Source organism: Pinus tabuliformis, chromosome 5_2 (assembly GCF_031772625.1).
Source record: "Pinus tabuliformis cultivar Carrire ecotype Pingquan chromosome 5_2, CPIR1, whole genome shotgun sequence".
Taxonomy (NCBI): domain Eukaryota; kingdom Viridiplantae; phylum Streptophyta; class Pinopsida; order Pinales; family Pinaceae; genus Pinus; species Pinus tabuliformis.
This window is the reverse complement of record NC_142306.1, coordinates 204,972,290-204,982,507: the sequence shown is the minus strand read 5'-3', so window position 1 is coordinate 204,982,507 and position 10,218 is coordinate 204,972,290.

The following is a 10,218-nucleotide window of genomic DNA, read 5'->3' as shown; positions in this document are numbered from 1 at the left end:
CTCGTGTGTTCCCTTCCAAGCTTCGTAGTATTACAGGTTTCCAAGGGGCGCACTCACCTCACCCTATGTGTTTCAGAACCTCTCATGCACTTTCCTTAACTTACTCTAGCTATCACACCCTTTCTACCAATAGGGACATCTTACTTGCCTCTATGCGAGACTGCGGTCGAGGCGTTAACGTATGACCCACTCTTGGGACTCCTACACCAAACGGTCTGAGATATAATTGGGTCTTCTTACTAGGGAGATCCCCTAACATGTTGGCAGGTCCAATACCATCAATAGATACCCAATCCATCAATGGAATAGGATAAATGAAACCCTCTTTCAAAATATTCTATACTTCTACTTTGATAGTAGCAGACTTTCAAGGGTGCACAGGGCGAAGTCGTTGTCGAACAAACTTAGCACCAAGATAAGTCAAAATCTCATGCGCCACTATGGCTGGGTCGATACCAGGAATTTCCTTTGGAGAATAGGAAACCCCAATATGAATGTTCTTGACAATTCCCGGTTTAACAGAAATGTCAAGAGGCATTGTAACAATGATGTTTCCCATATTACCCTCTGACAAGACTTCATGCACTAGGATAGGTGTCTGAATTGGAGGTGTAGGAGAATAAGAAACAGACGCTTTAGGATAGGAAGGCATCTCATCGAGGCTAGGAAGAAAATAAATATGATTATGTAGACCATTCCATGGAATTTCATCCAGAGACATGACCTCAATGATACTCTCGTCGGCAGGGAATGTCTTGCTCAAAGTATATGAAGAATCCCAAGAACCCAGCTAGGGAGATGGCACATAAGTGTCCAGGTTCATACTGAAGACAATATGACTTTTTGAAGCGGCCATCAAAGCTAAGACAATTTCTTGATAATTTATCTCCAATGGAGTTAAAAGCATAGCATCACCAAATGAATCAATTTGATCTTCGGTATGGATAATCCAAGGATCCATAAAGTCTGAGATCATATTGACCGAATGAACCTTCGGGGGTGGGTGAGAAAAGGTACCCATTAAAGAAGAGTCTTTGAAAAGACCTGCCCCCACACTCTCGTAAGGAATCTCAGTATTTCGCACATAAGGAACGTTGTCATTCAATGAACCAGAAGAAAAGAAGGACAATTGATAAATTGTGAAAATTTTTCCTCCATGAGGAAAACGATGTACGAGGAACAAATAAGACACCACACAAAACATGGTGTGGGTCCAGCTTTGCCCGAGAAGAAGGTTGTAGTTGAGATTGGCATCTACAACTTCTACTTCTAATTCAACAATATTTCCTTCTAATGTAATTGGCAGGTTCATGAGAATACCGTATGGGCATGAACCTTTGCCATCAAAGGCTTCCAAGGTATTAGGAGAATGGTTAAGAGAAGGAGAGCCGATGGCTTTCCAACACAAAACTGACATGATGCAGGTAGAGGCACCTTCATCAATAACCGTACGATGAATCGTCTTTCCTTTAATAAGGACCTATATTAGAAATACAATATGATGAGGAATATGGGGAACATGATTCTCTAGATCGAAAGTAATCAAACTTGAATCAGAAAGATTGATACCACCTATAGAAGACAACAGTGACTTTTGCTGCATTGGACAGGATTGGAGAACCTCCAAGGTAGACATCTTTGAAGGTGCCTAAGATAAATCCTCAACAATATTGTAATGTTGCGCAAATCTAGCATTCAATTTAAAAGATGATTTTTGAAGAAAACCTTTGGTAGGTGGTCGGATGATGGACTCACTATTAGGGCACTTGATATGGAGTGGACCAAAACTAGATGGAGTATAATTAGGAGTATGGGTAGCTTATTTCTCCATCATCTACTTATATGTGGTTTGATAGTCCTTAGTTCGAGTAGCGACCAAGATAGTTGATGAACCTTACATCATGAACACTTGGGAACTTGAGGAAGTAGAAGACTGAGATTGGTCTACCAACTCAGTCTGTTGTGATGGAAAGGGTTCTTTTAAGACAGTTGGAGTCCTTTTCATCAAGCGACTAACTTCAAATATTTGGGGACAATCCTTAGTGTAATGATCCTCCTCACATGTGAGGCAAGGATATTTCGACTTTCTTCTAGAAGCATCATCAGCAGAGGATTTAGGAGGGTCTTGTTTTGGGGCATCAGATTTGGACTTACCTTTGCCCTTCTTTTTACCTTTAGAAGTATTATCTGCTACGGTAGACTAGACAACATCTACGTTAGAGGTTTTACTAGGACTGGATGAATTTTTGGAGGGATTATTGGAACCAGTGCTCAAGACAGATTTCTGCTTCGAAGAAGCTTTCGTGGAAGTCTGAGACACAAAACCGATTACACCATCGATAGGTGGAGTATCTGGAGACTTTGATGCTATTGAATCCAATTATGGTCTCGGAGCATCAGGTAACATCTCATATAATGTGCCAGATTGCGAATAGACCAAGTCTAAATACTGGGCATGAGCGATAGCTTTCTCTTCAGTAACACAAGCACACATAGCTATGTCCTTAGCAATTTTGTTGAAGAATGATTTTGTGAACCATTTTGTCAACAACTCATTAGTAATCTCAAACTTGATGAAGTGACATCGACAATTGGAAATGAGTGAGGAAATACATACCGAGAGAGTTGAAACCACCGTAGGTACCTCGAGGCAATCCGATGTACCATTTAGCGGAAACACTTGTAAGAGTTATCTAAAAGAGTTGAAGATGGATAAAATCATCGACATACAAATTGGAGGAGCACCAGAGGTGATATGTCATCATGCGGGCTTATGGATCCTCCTTTTCTTTTCCCTCGAATTTGGGGCAATCGCTTGGAAGTTTCATCAAAACTGGAGGCCAATAAGGCAAATGAAGAATGGGATCATTCATGAGCCTCGATATATCAGGCAGTTCGAACATAGCCAAGAAAGGAAATTACATGTTAAATGGCATATAGGGTCTTTTAGGAGACCCAAACTACCGATTCCAACCTTGCTGGTAAGGATTTTACCCCCACAGTGGAGGATTTTTTCCATACAGAACCTGATTTTGTCCCCACTGAGGGTTACCTTGCTTGTAAGGTGGATTTGTTCCAAAGTAGGATTGATATTGCCCTGCCATAGGTCGCTGATAAGGATTGTATGTGGCATATGTGTTATAAGGCTGCTAAACTTGTTGACCTTGGACGTAAGGATATTTCCCCTACTGCTGCAGGGGTTGACCTTGACCTTGCTGATATGCATATAAAGCTTGTTGCTGCCAAGGCTGACCTTGTTGCCGCAAAGGATGACTTTGCTGCTGTAAAGGTTGACCTTGCTGTTGGAAGGTTGGGCTTCTGAGGACAAAGGTTGGGAGGACTACTGAACAAACTGAGTTTGCAGCTGTGAAGGTTGCTGCAACTGTGGCAAAAGTTTCCCTTGCTGTTGTAACAGTTTCCCTTACTACTGCAATGCTTGCCCTTGCTGCTGCAAAGATTGCCCTTTCTACTACAAAGGTCGTCCTTCTTGTTGGAAGGGTAGATGGACAGTTCCTGGAGTCATACCTTGAGGGTATTGATAGTTCTTGAATTGGATCTAGCCATATCCACCAGGAATAACAGATTGACCAGGCTGAACATAATGTCAATCTTGAGGAATGTAAGGCAGATTGATCAAGGCTTGTGAACCATATGGGACATAAGCCTGTTGGAATGGGACCTGAGCCATACACAACTGATGATATTGGATGTTACCTAACCAGGATGGACCAGCAGAGTTAGGAATAAGACCATAAAAATGTTGGTTCATTCCAAACATGTGAGTTTTTAATCCACTCACATTAGTTTCGACTGACATAAGAGGAATATTTGGATCTTTCCCCCAAGGCGGTGGCACAGTCTGTCCACTTGATGGAGGGATATAAGAACTTACCGAGACCTGACCTGAGGCAGTCAGTTGAACCGGAAGAGTCGGTTGAAATGATGAAACAAGTTGAGATGGGACGGTAGGTTGAATAAGAACTGAAGTGAATGCAGTTTTTACAGTAGTTTGAGAGGTAGTGTTCATAATGAACAACCCTGATGTAGGCATAGCATTGGAAGACCAAATGGGGTTTTGATACAATGACGAAGCACTAGAAGTACCCGAGACTAATTGAGCGAAAGTGGTATAACCATGTCGCAACATGGATCCACTAGTTTTAGGATTGGAGAGGGATGAGACTCTTCCTATATAAGGAAAGCCTTCTGGAGGGAATTCATATCCCTGCTCATCATCCTCGCGAGGAGTATGGGTAGCGAAAAATTCTGAATGACCCAGAGAAGAGATTGGGATTTCACCTTCTAACTCCATAGATGGAAACAATTAGTGACGAGGAACCCGAGACGTATGAGGAGATAACTCCAAAGGAATACCAGGCCGATCGTATGGACTGTAAGCACGTTGAGAAGATGTCACAACAGAATCGAATAATGGATTCAACAAATAGACAACAAGCCTCCATAGACTTTCAGGAGTTTGTGGACTCTTAGGGTTCTGAATAGGATTATTAGAGGAATCTGGATCAGATTCTTGAGGTGGCCTAGAATTTGATGGAGGCGGATGAGAAGATAAAATTTGGATACTCGGAATAATTCCAAGTTCAAAACCTTGATCCTCAAGCAACCGAGGAAGTTCTGGATGAACTTCTTGGGAGGACCCTTTAGTATCAGACAATGAAGGGGAACTATGAGATGGACTCAATAGTTCAACCACAATGACTTCCTCTCAACAGAAAAAAGGAAAGGAAAATTTTTTTAGGGCTTTAAAAATCTTGAAATGAACAGAGAAATACTCAATATTGGTCCCAGAAGCAACCGCTTGGGTTTGACATGTATATTGTGGGAAGTTATTTTTTTATAAACAAAAACATTGCGTTTTCATCTTTTAAGAGTTGAGAAAAAGGTGAAAAGGTGACTCTAGCCGCTTTTGATAGTTTTGTAAGCTTGAAAGGACAAGTTGCTTGATGATATTTTCAAATTTAAAGAGTCAGAAAAGATCAAATGACTGCTTAGGTGAATCTAGGTAAAAGGAGTACCAAGTAACTGTGAACTACAATATGCACCTTAGCAAATAAATTTACCAAGGATTTGACGTACGTGCAGGCAATCTCCCCAAATTTTGTGTTTGGTGTATTGCATTTATAGGGTGGAAGACTCGACTTCCTATGGATAAAGGTTTGCAACCTATGGGGGTCTCCCTTTATATACACGACGTATGGGGAGCACAAGTCTATGCTAGCACTATCTAATGTTGAAGCGAATGGCAACTGCTAAGTTTTAAATACATTGGAACACGTCTCTAACCTAGACCACTAGATATGAACATTAATGTTTCAAATTCTCCTTAGATTAATTGATAGATTTTAAAGTTGGTCTTGCAATTATGTTTCAATTTCAAGGCCTTAACGATGTTACCTATTCCTAAAATTCAAACTAGATGATGAAATGAAATCCTTCAATTCGATGAAAACTATCTATGTAGGGAAGAAGATCACTCAAATCACCCATCAAACCAAATGAAAAAGTGCATCCATGACAATCTCCAAATGCTAAATGCAAAATATGAAATATAATCTTTCATGTGATAAGGAAATGCAATGCCAAAACAAACCTTAAAGCAAAATTTCCTTAAGATATAATGATGATTTTTTCTCTTTTTCAACATGCAACTAACATAATCTAGTGCAAATTAAAAGAGAATGCAAGCAAGCCAACAAATATGAAAATCTCTTTCACATCAATGATTTGAATGCAACTCAAAATGCTTTGAAAACCATGAAAATAATAGCACTTTCAATTTCACTTTTCGAAACAAAAAAGCTTCAAAGCAAACACTTCCTTTTGATTCCAATGAGACAATCGATTTGCAATCTATTGTTCATCAAATGAAGCTTAAGTGACTTTCACAATATTCACTAATGAAAAAAACTTAAGGCACAGGAACCAAAAAGTGATCTGCAAATTATGTCTGACCACACAAAGACTCTTTAACACAGGCAATTGATCTCCGATCTCTGATGGGAAGACCAACGAGTGGACAAAGGTTGACCTAGAATACCTAGAAACCCTAAAAGGCTAATCAAACTTCAACGACACTCAAACCAAGTTAAAAGACATTTGCAATCAGAAAATTATAGAGTCAATGAAGAGCACACTAGTAAATCACTGGGAGAAGGAAAACAGAATTGAATATAAGAAAGAAAACCCTAAATTTATTAATTTTCTACAATCATCGCACCTGTCAGGAGGAAAGTAGTGATCATCACTACTATAACTAGAAAAACTAGGATATCATCGTCATTGTTAGGGTCAAACCTGTGATGGTCGAGGAAAACAAAAAAGAAACTCAAAATCTTCAAGAACAATTCAAATTAACAACCTTTAGACATCTACCAGAAAGTGACACTAACTCCACACAAGCAACGAAGTCTAAAAATGAATGGTTGATCAAACTCATCAAAAGACAAGGTGAAGAAAGGGAAGGAAAGAGTCATAGGCTCCCCAGTGGAGTCACCATTTTGTCGACAAGGTTAATCCTCTCTGCAAACAGAGACGATCCCTCTAGCCCAATGAGTGGGTCTAGAAATTGAAGTGACAAGAAACTATACATCTTCCTAGATTATAATTGAAAAGTAGAATGAGAGAGATGACCTACCTCGCTCTAATGCTATTCCGATTTGCTTTGTTGAGATCCTCAAATTGCTTATGTCACAGACTTGTTCCTTCTTCTTTCAACACTTATGTACTTGCACAAGTGATCAAGAGACAACAATGCATGCCAAAACCAATAGAAAATCCAATAATAACCTACTTAGCTGATCAAGGAATGCCAAGCTAATACATACATGAACATATATATTTTGGGAAGATGAACCAAAAATTGTATATTATTGAAAGAATAAAGGGAAGCTTACAACCATAGCCTTGATGTTGAAAGGATCTCCTTGACTGGTAATCCAAGTCCAAGCCAAGAACTCTCCAAACACTCCTCCTCCAAGTCTAATGAATACCATTTAGGCATAAGCTTAGCATAGGGGTGTAAATGGACATAGACCAACCCTTTGGGATGGGAGAGGAGGAATTTATAGGCTAGGAGAGGGAGTTATGACTCCTCCAAATACAAGATTAGGCCCACATATCAAGGAGGTAGCTCATAGGAATGAGACCAAGAGGTCAAATGAGGAGGGTTTGACCTCATCTATGCGAAACCACCTCCAGCTCGCCACTTAGGAAGCTTCTAGATCACGAAGCTTCTCATCCTCTTTTGGAAAATTCCTTTTTGAGACCATCACAGGTATGCAAGGGAATAGAGCGATGCCATTGTTGGCCTCACACGGTGCAACAAGCGATCATCGTGGTTTTGAGCTTCATAAGGGCGATGACCTTCATTTTATGGTTTTAAGAGCTATTTCTTCAAGGAAAGCTCCAGATATTTTCTGAGAAAAGTTAAGGGAGGGATTTGAGATGTATACATGAATGAGTATATTGTATAATGATCATGTTTCAAGCACTTTAGGGTATGTCACAGGGAAGTGCAGGAGGCATGACAAAATACTGTGTAACACCGGTTGCCATTATCTTAAATGTTTACCTTGGCTCTTTCTTGCTAGCATGAGAGAGTGGTCTTATTTGTCTTCGAACATTGAGGTTTGCGTGCCTGGTGAGTGCTAGTGTTACTTGTGTCAAGGTTACTTCACAACTCTGTCAGAGACACACAACACAATAGGACATGCGCAGCTTCTAGAAGAGCAATCCACATGGATGCGGTAGTCACAACACACAAAGGAATATAGCACCTACAACATCCAGCAGGGCAGTCCGAGCAAGTGCGATGGTTGTTATAACACGTTTACGTGAAAGGTTTTTTCTGATGTCCAGGGAGGTAACCAACACTGACAGGACAATGTTAACAACTTATAAAACACATTTTCATAAATATATGTATTAAAAAAATGAATGAGTTATATTGTTTAACACAGGTTAAAGAAACATGTATTACAAGTTTTCAATATTAATTCTTACAAACAGTTACAACACATGCGAAAACGTGTTGGCCTGTGAGTAGGCTTTTTATTTAAGCGAAAGTTCTGAGACACATTGGTACACCATCCATCACTAACCCTGTGGGCGGGGTGTTGGAGCCACTACTCACTCCTTAAAGAAAATATTACAGAATCTCAAGGCTATGTGGGAGGAGACAAGGTGAAAAGTCCCTTGCATGTACAAATGAGGGGGTATTTATAGCCAAGGGTAAAACTGGTCCTTGTGACTGTTCGACTTCCCTCATGACCGTTTGACTTATTTCACTGTTCAGCTTTACATGTCTCTTCGTATGACATGTGGGTCACTTGGACTTCCACGTTACTTTACATTGATTTACACATTATGGCCCACACTAGTTCTGTGGTTGACATGACTCATGACACGACTCAACATGAGAGTGTGTTAGGTCCCTATACTACTAGTGTAACCCCTTATTGTTATTAGTGTAACCCACTTATTATATTTTTGTACCCATGTAGTCCCCATATTGTTACTAATGTGCCCTATAGAAGCCCACTATTGTTATTGTTGTGCCCTTACCTTATTATTGTTATGTCGGCTTTGATTTTATTATGGCCCTTTAGACTCATATATACAGAAAGGAGGTATTTTCATTTGTATCATCCAAGAATTGTTCATTTGGGTAATGTAAAGGAGGTTGACCCCTTGAAGAGGCTAAATTCTAAGGCATTTATATTTCTTTTCTATCTTTTTGTGAGCTGGTTTCATAACATTTGGTATCAGAGCTTTGGATTCTAGGGTTTCGTTGCTCCAAACAGGTCATTGTGGAATTTTCACTATAATGTTTTTTCTATGAAGTTTTAGAAGCTAAAAAAAACCCATTTGATAAGAAAGCGGTTTGAACCTCGGGTCCAAAGTTTAGATCTTGTATTGCTATATTTTCGGATATATGATCTGAGGAAGTTAGGGTTTTTGCAAGCTCCCGAATTTCATCTCAAACAGGTCATCGTGGTATTTTAGCTATAAATTGTTTTCTACGAATGTTCAGACTCTAAAATTAAAAGCCATTTGAGCTGAAATCTTGGTGAAGCTCTGGCCCAAATTTTAGATATTGTATCGCTATATTTTAGGATATATAATCTAAGGAAGTTAGGTTTCTTGTAGGTTCCCGAATTACATTCTAAGTAGGTGACCTTGGGGAAATCATCATAACTTGCTCTTTGAGCATCAGATTGAAAATTCGTAAGAAGTTAGAGAAAGAGGATGGGCGATAGTTTTCTTTGTATATTTTTAGATCCGAAGGCGAAACGGTGACACATGGAACGTCGTACAAGTTTGCTCTACTGCAACATTATATAATCAGGTCATCTTAGGAGATTGGGCATAACTCTTTCTAGGAGAATCCAATCTTGATCAGACTTGCGGGGGTTAGAAAGAGGACTCAGAGGCATACTCTAGGACATAATTTTAGAACTTGGAGATATGAAATTACAGAGTTATAGTCATTTCAAGATCGAGCTCCTAAAATCAAAAAAAGGCGATATGAGGAAGTTTGATGGAAAGGATCATGTAAATTGGATACTACAGATGGAACAATATTTTGATCTACATGAGGTGAAACTGTTACAAAAGGTACGTATTGTATCTTCATATTTAGAATCAGATCAATTTTTATGGTATAAAGGGCTTTGTTCTCGTAAACCACTTGTTACGTGGTCAATTTTCACTGAGGAAATGATATCACATTATGAGGATAAAAAGAACAACACCTTGTTTAGCCAATTGATAAATCTCAAACAAAAGTGTTCAATGGCAGAGCACATTGAGGAATTTCAAAAATTGAATATAAGGGAAAATGATATTCTAGATAAGCAAAGGATTGATGTCTCCAGAGGGACATTAAAGGATAACATTCAACATGAAGTTCGTCTTTGGGAACCTGATTCATTGGTGAAGGAATTTAGGTTGGCAAGAAAAGTGGAAAGAAAAATTATGTAAACAAGGAAGTCTACCCCTAACAACTATAAATATGGAAGTGTTGTCTCTCCTAGCCTTCCACAACCTACAAGGTTGACACCACAACAATTGGAAGAAAAAAGAGCAAAAGGACTTTGTTATAACAAATATATTAAAGGTCATAAGTGTGCTGAGAAGAAATTATTTTACATTGATTGTGAAGAGGAGGAAGAAAAGGATCAAGAAATGTCAAAAGAA